We start from the raw sequence: 9,015 nt of genomic DNA, 5'->3' as shown, positions 1-9,015 counted from the left end.
ACCTGAGAGTGAGAAAGAGTAAACGTATGTCATTCATTTGCTTAAAGCATATCAATTTAAAATTATAGGCCTTTTAGTTTATTTTAGATTGCTCCCACTATTTTGCCAAATTAATAGCCCTCCATATTAATTCGAAGAATTTCACAAATCCTTTAGTGAGCTAGGATCCTAACTCCTGAGATTTCGCCTTGAGTTTACTCAACAAGCTAGTCTCATTCATTAGGTAGATTCATGTAATCAATCACATCTTCAATGTGATTCCTAGGTTATTGGGTTACTAACCACATTAATAACTAATATGTTATTCATATTAATCCCAACCGTCTTGCCCATTAGTTTATGATAACATGAGTTTACTCATCCAATTATCATAATCTAATTTAAGTATTACCCCATATTCATGAAAAATGATTTTCGATAATTCAGGTGTTACTGAAAGGACCCCGAGCTTGAGTTTACTCAACAACCCAAAGGCCCTTAGCACTGCCGGCTGAATTATAATATTAGGGAGGGGCAACCGATTTAAATAACTTGTTTATTTACTTAACTTTTTAATGAGGGATTTTATTTTAGGTCTTATAATCTAACTTAGTCTTGATTTGCTTTAGCATACATCAGACACATACATTCACATACATTGGCGTTATGGACATATCATCTAAATTATTCCGTCGAGCCAGAGACGGAATAAAAGGGCAAACCTAAGGAAATACTAACTATTACATATTTCTCTTTAGGTCATCCGTCTTCTCCATGGCGCCTTGAAATTACATATTAATTTCTATACTACTAAAAGAAAACTTCAATTGAATTGAAGGGAATCGGATGAGAGGAGAAATTATAATAAATAGTAGAAAGGCAGGACTCGCAGGCCCTATTTCAAAAATACCAAAAGACTAAAGAGGGTCCAAATATGTCCATAACTCCAAACATGCATAGACTCAATTAAATAAATTTAATTGGTTGATTACATAACTATCTTATGTAATATTTATGTTAATCACATTAACTTATCAAATTAACTTCCATCCAATTTTACTTCTAATAGTTTCGTATCTTTTATATTAATTTTTAGATTAATATAACTATACAAAACTTTAATTATGCACGTCCCAATTATTTTGATTTTAATTCATTTAACATTTTGATTTACAAATTGGTAAAACAAACTTTTAAACAAATTTTCTTTCGATAATCAAAACAGAAAACTATCAATTTCTGAAACATATATATTTAAATATAAAAACGATTTTAAATATATATATGTATCAGTTCTAAAACGGTTTTAAAACGATTTTCAGAAAATAGGAAAAACTACTATAGATTTCCGTTTTATCTTTAGAATTAATAAGACTGATTTTATCAATCTAACTATAAAACTAATAGATTTCGTTATCATGATTATCAACCAAAATAATTAGAAACATATGCACAATCTATTTTAATTAACAATTAATTAAAACTTATTTATCTTTAGAATTAATTAATCAAAAGAATTTGTTAATTAATCCTAACTATAAATATTTATTCAATCCTATTGAAAACTTCTAAATTTTCATATATGAAATAACGGATTTAACGATTGCTCTGATACCACTGTTGGAAATTAGACTAAGTTATAGCAGCGGAAATATAAAATTTTTAACCTATTTCCATTTAACCACAAGATCCGTTAACCGTATTTCATATAAAAAAGGATAAGAAGAAATACCTTTTAGAAGTTCTATCTACCGTTGCAAACGAAGTGCCCACAACTTCAAAAGAGATAGAAACTGTCTACCAATCTGCCCCTATCCGAAACAGACCTTCCATACCTCCAAACGACAATCCCTTCGGTGGAAACGTGGAAGAATATGTCTAGAAACGCCTGTCCAAAAATCGTGACGATCCGACGGTTCAATCTCCGGAAATCCGCGAAATCGTGAACTGACCTGATGTAGGAGTAGTAAAACGAATTTCTCCCTTTTGTTTGTTTTTCTTCTTCGAGTTCCCAAACACGAAATAAAACACGGGAAGATTAATTTGGAATCAACCGTTGAATAGCAACCAAAGTAGATTTCCTCTAATTAATCAACACAAGATCAAGGATAAAAGAAATAGATGAAATCAATTGATCGGAAGGAAGCCGTAGAGAAATCTCGTCCTCGAACTAGGGGTGTCGAGTTTTTCTCTCTCTCTCACTATAGGGATTTCGAAAATCTCAGTTAGGGGAATAGCTTGTAAATTTCAAAATCTCAAGGGGGAGGGGTATTTATAATCTCTTGTATCTAATCCCTAGTTAGATAGAATTAGGTTACTGAATAGGAATTCCATTCGGAATAGAATTCCTAATTATTATCTCACTATATATCTAATATATTAAGGATAATAATAATAACCTTATTGGATAATAATAGGAGTATAATAATCTAATTAAAACTCCTAACTTATTTATCTCTTAATTAATTTAATTCATAATCCTAATCTAATTAGGATTTAACAAAATCAATTTAATTATTCATGTATTTAGCTACATGAATTTCGACCCTCTTGGTCCATGGGCCTTATTGGGCTCAATTGGGCTTCCATCAATTAATTAACATCTATCTCTCTTTTAGGTTCCAATTCTTATGTGTGACCCATTAGGTTCTTATTGCTTCTAGCCGTATGCACCGTTATTAAATTAATTTTCAAAGAATTATATTTAATCTTTGCATAACGGAATAATGTACAGAGTATGTGATTAGCAAGTCCGTAATCATTCCCCCAGAGCTATAAGAAGACAGGTTGATTCTGTCGTTAACCTTTCCGTATTAGTTACAGTATAATTCGATCCTTTATCAACTACATCCTTGAACTGAATCTTATGACTATGGGTGATGTCAAGTCACATATAGCGAGACGTTCGTTTTACTTGTACAGGCCGAGTCAACTCAAATAGATAGGTTAAGTGAAATCTGTATTTCTACTCTTAAGCTATCACCTTGCAAGGATTTAGAGTCGAGTCTTCCACAAGCGATCCATGGATGTATCTCCCATTTATCGAGAGTGATAAATGCTCAATCCAATATATAACGACTCCGTAATTACTTTCTGTGATACCCAACGTCTACTGTTCACACCCCAGAGTCATCTCTGTTAAGGATCGTGTTACACCAGAGTCAAAGCATCACATTTCGTAATCCAGAATACCAATTAATATTCCTTTGAGTCTAAGGATTAGTTATACCTATTAATACCAATGAGATGAACAGGTGACAAGGATGAATCTACCCATCCTGTTATCTCAAATCGGATCCCCAATCCTAATGAACAACATTTCATCGGATCTATGTAACTGTCCAGATATCTGTATATATGAAGCTTGTGAGATCAGCTTTCTGTCGGACAGAAGACATTGTTACATACAAGTCTCAACAGTGATATGTCAATCCCAAACATATCACTTGACTTGGGGTGATTTTAAGTTTATCAGTTTACTATAAAGTTTTGTCTCACTTCATGCTTGTATGAACACTTTATAATCACTTTAAATAAACTTACGGATTTCCTTTTATTAGACTTTATTTAGTGCTTAAAAGGGATTGCCTTTATATAGTTATAAAACATATATCTCATTAAACAAATGATATAAAGAACAATTCATTTACATTAAGTTTGTATCCTAAAACAATTGTCTATAGGACACTAAACCCCAATATGCAGCAATACTCACTTTTCCGGCCACAAATAACACAACAGAATACAATGCTTTAAAAAAAAGCTCTCAACATTTTCAAAGTGATTGGACCTGATCAAGCCATCATCAAGAGTGACTCCAAATTGGTAGTCAATGTTGAAACACAATTTCCATACTGAATTTTGATTATTACAAAAATATTATAAGAAAATTAATATTCCATAATTAGTTTAAATATAGAAATTAAATTTTGATTTAATTGGACTAATTGTTTGTTAAGTGTGTTTGATGAATTAAAAGAAAGAAAGGAAATTAAGTAAAGGCCTTGAATGGGATTAAAAGCCTAAGAATCAACATTCACAGATCCAGCCTCGATAGAAGTTACTAGTTTAACTTGTATATCAGCTAGAGCGTCCCCCCAGCTTTAGAATTAATATATTCAGAAGTATCCAAGGTCTCATCCTCATCCTACACCACAAATAAGGGAGATTCATTTAGAATCTCACCTGAATCTATGGGCCCACCATAGGAAATGGGAAGCACCGCCAAAGGTTCAACATTAAGTCCAAAAGCTCCAGTCGTTGAACCCGTGGTTGCGATACACATGAAGTAAGTATTAAAACACTTGTTTCAAAAACTATCTAAAGCAAGTGATTGTAAAACACTGACTAGAAGGTGAGGCACCTTCGATAGCCCTTAAAGAGCTAGTTCGTGGTGGAGGGTGAAGAAGGTAAACCATGAGGAAGGCAAGTAGACATAGCATAAGTTGCATTATCTGCAGCTTCGACCTCTTCCTCAGCATAAAGTTTATCAACCTCAGCTCGTCACCGCAGCTTCAGCCTCTTAACACGTTTCTATGCAGCCAATTGGTGAGCTAGTAGTTTGAGCCACACACTACTCATGTTAGAACATGCACACACATGAATAAAAAAAAAAATCAAAAGGACTAAAAAAAGAGAAGGGTTCATTTCTAACCTGCAAAGATACGGTTATATATGGGAGCTCCCTCTAGATGAACCCTTTTATCCTCATCCACTATCACAAAAAGGCATATCCTCAGCCAAATTATTCACTAGTTAATCCCTCGAGAAATAAAGACGTAGGCTGGTCAGGCAATCAAACATAGCCTGCTCATCAACAGTAAGAGAGACCAGGTCTGGGAAGCTATCTTTTTCCATAACAGTCCAGTTCCAGGAGCAGTGGAAAGGAAAAACAATGGGATAGAGAGAGTCCCCAAAAATTTCACAATTCTCGTCCTTAGTAAGGAAAATCCAGAACTAGTGAGGCTTGAAGTTCTTATTATTGGAGGGTTTGTCATTTACAAAAGAGGGCAGATTAATGGGAAGCTTGGAAATACACAAAGAATCATCAGTTTGTCCAGATATGTCGAAAGAGAGTCTTCGTCAGCACATACTCCAAATCCTCACAAACCTTAACCAAACCTAAGAGGTCTAGCTAGGCATTCTGACACAGTTGAGCAGGACATATCTCAAGCTCCCCCAAGACATTCAAAATACTATCAGAGAAGAGGAAACAAACCCCATTTTCAAGGAAAATCTCATAAAACCCCAAATGACCCTTTAGCGCTTCAGCTACCACTTGGTCAGGGGAAGGAACCCTAACTTTGAGATGAGTAAACTCAAGAAATTTGGACACCAACATGGCCATCATAAGTTCATCAAAGGTGTAAGGTTGCTCAAAAGTCTTCAAATGGGGATCCCTGGGTTTCTTGGGCTTTTTAGCCTCTTTATTTTTATTACTTCTAGGATTACTCTTCTTACTAGGGTTCTTACCCTTACTGCGAGAGGATCCCGCTCGAACCATTGAAGGAAGAAAGGTAGGAAATGAAAGATAGAAGGAAAAGGAACTTACTTTATAAGCACATCAACTTCAGAATCAAATCCGGAAGAAAAGAGGTCAGAAATTTAAAGCTCATTAGAATAAGAAAAATGTCGAAAAAGAGAAGAGTAAGAAATGCAGTGAACAAAAGAAAGGAATATAAAGGGGATGGAGAAACCAAAAAGACCCAAGGCAACTGAAGAGTTTTTTCTTCATCTCCGGCATACTCATAAATGAGTCGTACCCAAGTCTAGTCACAACCAGACACGTAAGTAATTTTGAGAGTTTAAAATAGGCGACATCATTAAAGCTTCAAGATGATGGCTTTAAGGGACAAAAAGCACAAAAGGCCCTCTTAGCAAAATAACTATTACAAAATAAATCCTAAAAGAATGTAAATACCAACTAGGGTGGGGGATATCTGATATCATGCAAAATGACAGTATATAGATGACCTCATTTTCACCATCCTTTGAGGTAAAAGGCCACATGTGGAAACTGAAAGCCCAAGTCTAAATGACAACCGCCCAGGATCAACAATGAGCGGCCCGTTGACGTCCAACAAGGCCCAAGATCAGCGAGCGGGGCATTAAACTTTCAGAATCCTACGAGATAAAGGATTCCTCACAGGATTCGAACTCCTTAACGGACTACGAATTCTAAGGATTCCTAAGAAGGTGACAACCTTAACCTAATCAAAGACTATAATAGACAGGTATGGGTGCAAGGTTCGGTACTTTAACTACTATCTCTCAACTAGTTCATACAATTCAATCCGATCCAATCATAAACTGACTTAGGCATCGAAACAGCTTCGTCGAACTCTAGCCTTGTCTGATCACCGTTCTGCGGATTCATTACAATGTCGGGTCGATCCTGCGTTTTGGGCATGTAAGCAAATTCAGGTAACAAGTTATCAGGTATAATGTACTACAATAGTTTTAAGATTTTTGGGGAAGTGTCAATTTATTCTCAATATTTATGAAATGATGCAACTATAGTAATGAATAACGTAATTTGAAGTTAAATTAGTATTATTTTATAAACGTTGAGAGGTTAAGTTTCGTTACTTAAGATTAGAATTGCATAAGTTTACAAACGTTGTGACTAGATGTTATTGTATACATTAAGAATAAATTAATATATTTAAAAAAAAAAATCTTGATGCTATTTTGTTATTAGTTTATTCGTATATGATATTTGTATGTGTAAAGATGTGTGTATGGAAATATGGCATCATCATACACACACAATCCAATTAATCGAGCAGATTAAGGTAGCTAGTGAGATTAATCTATATTATCTTTTTTTTTTTTTTTTTGAAACTAATCTATATTATCTTTTAGGCATATATATATCCACTATATAATTGCCCAATTAACTACCAATATTTTTTTTTTTTTCAGAAAACTACCAATAGTTTAGTCACAATGTTTTAATGCTAAATTAAATTAGCAGGGATCAGTTAATTTAATGTTAATTAATCATCATGAGCATCCTCATCCTAATTAATTAATCGAATATTAGAGATATTTGTAGCATATTACTCACTGTAATTGGTCCAATTCTTATCTCAGAGGTTATCTAGCCGTCATGGCTGTCCTTTTCACTCGGATAAGCTAGAATTTTCAAGGCTAATTAAATATCATTACCTTTTGACACATAAGTTAAGTGAGATTAGAGTACAATTTTCACTTTTTATCGCCAAAGAAACATTAATTAATCATCTCAAGGATATTGCTAATCGCTAAAAACGTCATGTCCTTATCGTAAAAGGACCATACAAAAATTGATGCGAATTTCTGTTATAATAAAATAATAAAATAAAATGAAGAGACGGATTATAAGGAAATTAATGAATTAAAAAATAGAAAAAGATATATGTCAGCAGAGCAGACCCAATTGGATGAGTTTTTTATACTAATCAAAAAGCAGAAGCATGTGTTTATTTATCTCTCTATAGACTATATCTATATTCCGTGTGAAAATAAAATAAAAGAATAGTAGTTATCTCTATCTGTAAATAATAAAATAAAATAATAAAAGAGGAAATGCAAATGCATGTGCATGTATTTCCCGGGTTGTGTTTCAGTTGGAGATGACTTAATGTATGATATAAGATCGGCAGCGCCACATCACAACCACCGACGCCGTCCCATGTCACTCCTTTTTAATTATTTCATTTTTTTTATATATATAACAACAACAAATATTCATACACGGAATCATAGTATTTACATTTATTTATTTATTTATTTATGGAAACTTTAATTATGTTTTTCTTTAAAACAAAGGGGATTTCCTTAAACAAGACTATTAAAAACGAACAGGGTTAAAAAAAAAAAACCAATCGCAAATTGGAACAGAAAACAAACTGTGTCGTGATGGAAGCTACTGTATTAAAAGCGATTTCAGCAGATCAAGGTGCAATTTGAAATCCGGTTGCTTTCCAAGGTTAACACAGAGACCTTCGAACTTGTGCACTCAAATTCGAAGATAATGGAACAACAAGAATGTTTAATTGTCCATAAAAATTGTGAAGAGAAAAGATTAAGAACTGTGTTTTTTCAAAGCTGAAAACTTGTATTTATAAACCAAAAAAAAAAAAAGAACGTTAGAACGTGGATGTAGAACAAGAGAAAAATCAGGATCCGTTTTTTACTAAATAAATTGTTGAAGAAAACTTCAAAGGAGTGGAACAATTGTGAAGAAAATTAAAAATAAAAATAAAATTCGGGCCCAGTCGGATCGGGTGTTGCGCGAATGAATGAACGACCGAGCGCGCGCGTGTGATATATATGCTAAAACCCACTAAACACAATTTAAAGGCTTATAAAGCCCAACTCTTTATATACCCTTGGAAATTTTGATAAGTTTCCCACAGCTTCTAAGAGCAAAATCACAATTTACAAATATGCTCACACATATCAAACCCATTTTCTCACAATCCCTTACATTAAATCAAAGCCATTTCCCACAATCCCCTATAAATGGTTTTATAAAAAACATTTTTAAAAGAGTAAAAAGAAGATAATTTCTAGGCAAAAAAAGAATAGGATAAGGTTATGGAAAACTTAAGTATTAATGTCTTTCGATTGAATTGATATGTAGTGAGATGAGGTAACAGAGTGACGTTTTAGAAGTGAGATGTAGTGTCCACCATATTTCCTTTAATCAACGGGCTTTAGCCCTATTCCCCTCGACGACTCAAGTACAACTCTTATAGGTAACCCTTTGGTAAAAGGATCTGCTAGATTCTTTTCCGGCCTCACATAGTCTAAGGCAATTACCCCATTCTTCAAGAGTTGTTTCATTATTCCATGTCTAATACGAATAGGTCTTCTATTTCCATTGTAGATAATATTCTTTGCAATACCAATAGCTGCCTGTGAATCACAATGCATTGAGATAGGCGCAGAAGAATTCCCCCACAACGGAACATCTGCTACTAGAGCCCTCAACCATTCTGCTTCTTGACTAGCCAGTTCAAGAGCTATAAATTCAGATTCCATGGTTGC

The sequence above is a fragment of the Euphorbia lathyris genome, chromosome 1 (assembly GCF_963576675.1).
Source record: "Euphorbia lathyris chromosome 1, ddEupLath1.1, whole genome shotgun sequence".
NCBI classification, from domain to species: domain Eukaryota; kingdom Viridiplantae; phylum Streptophyta; class Magnoliopsida; order Malpighiales; family Euphorbiaceae; genus Euphorbia; species Euphorbia lathyris.
This window is presented reverse-complemented; position numbering follows the sequence as displayed.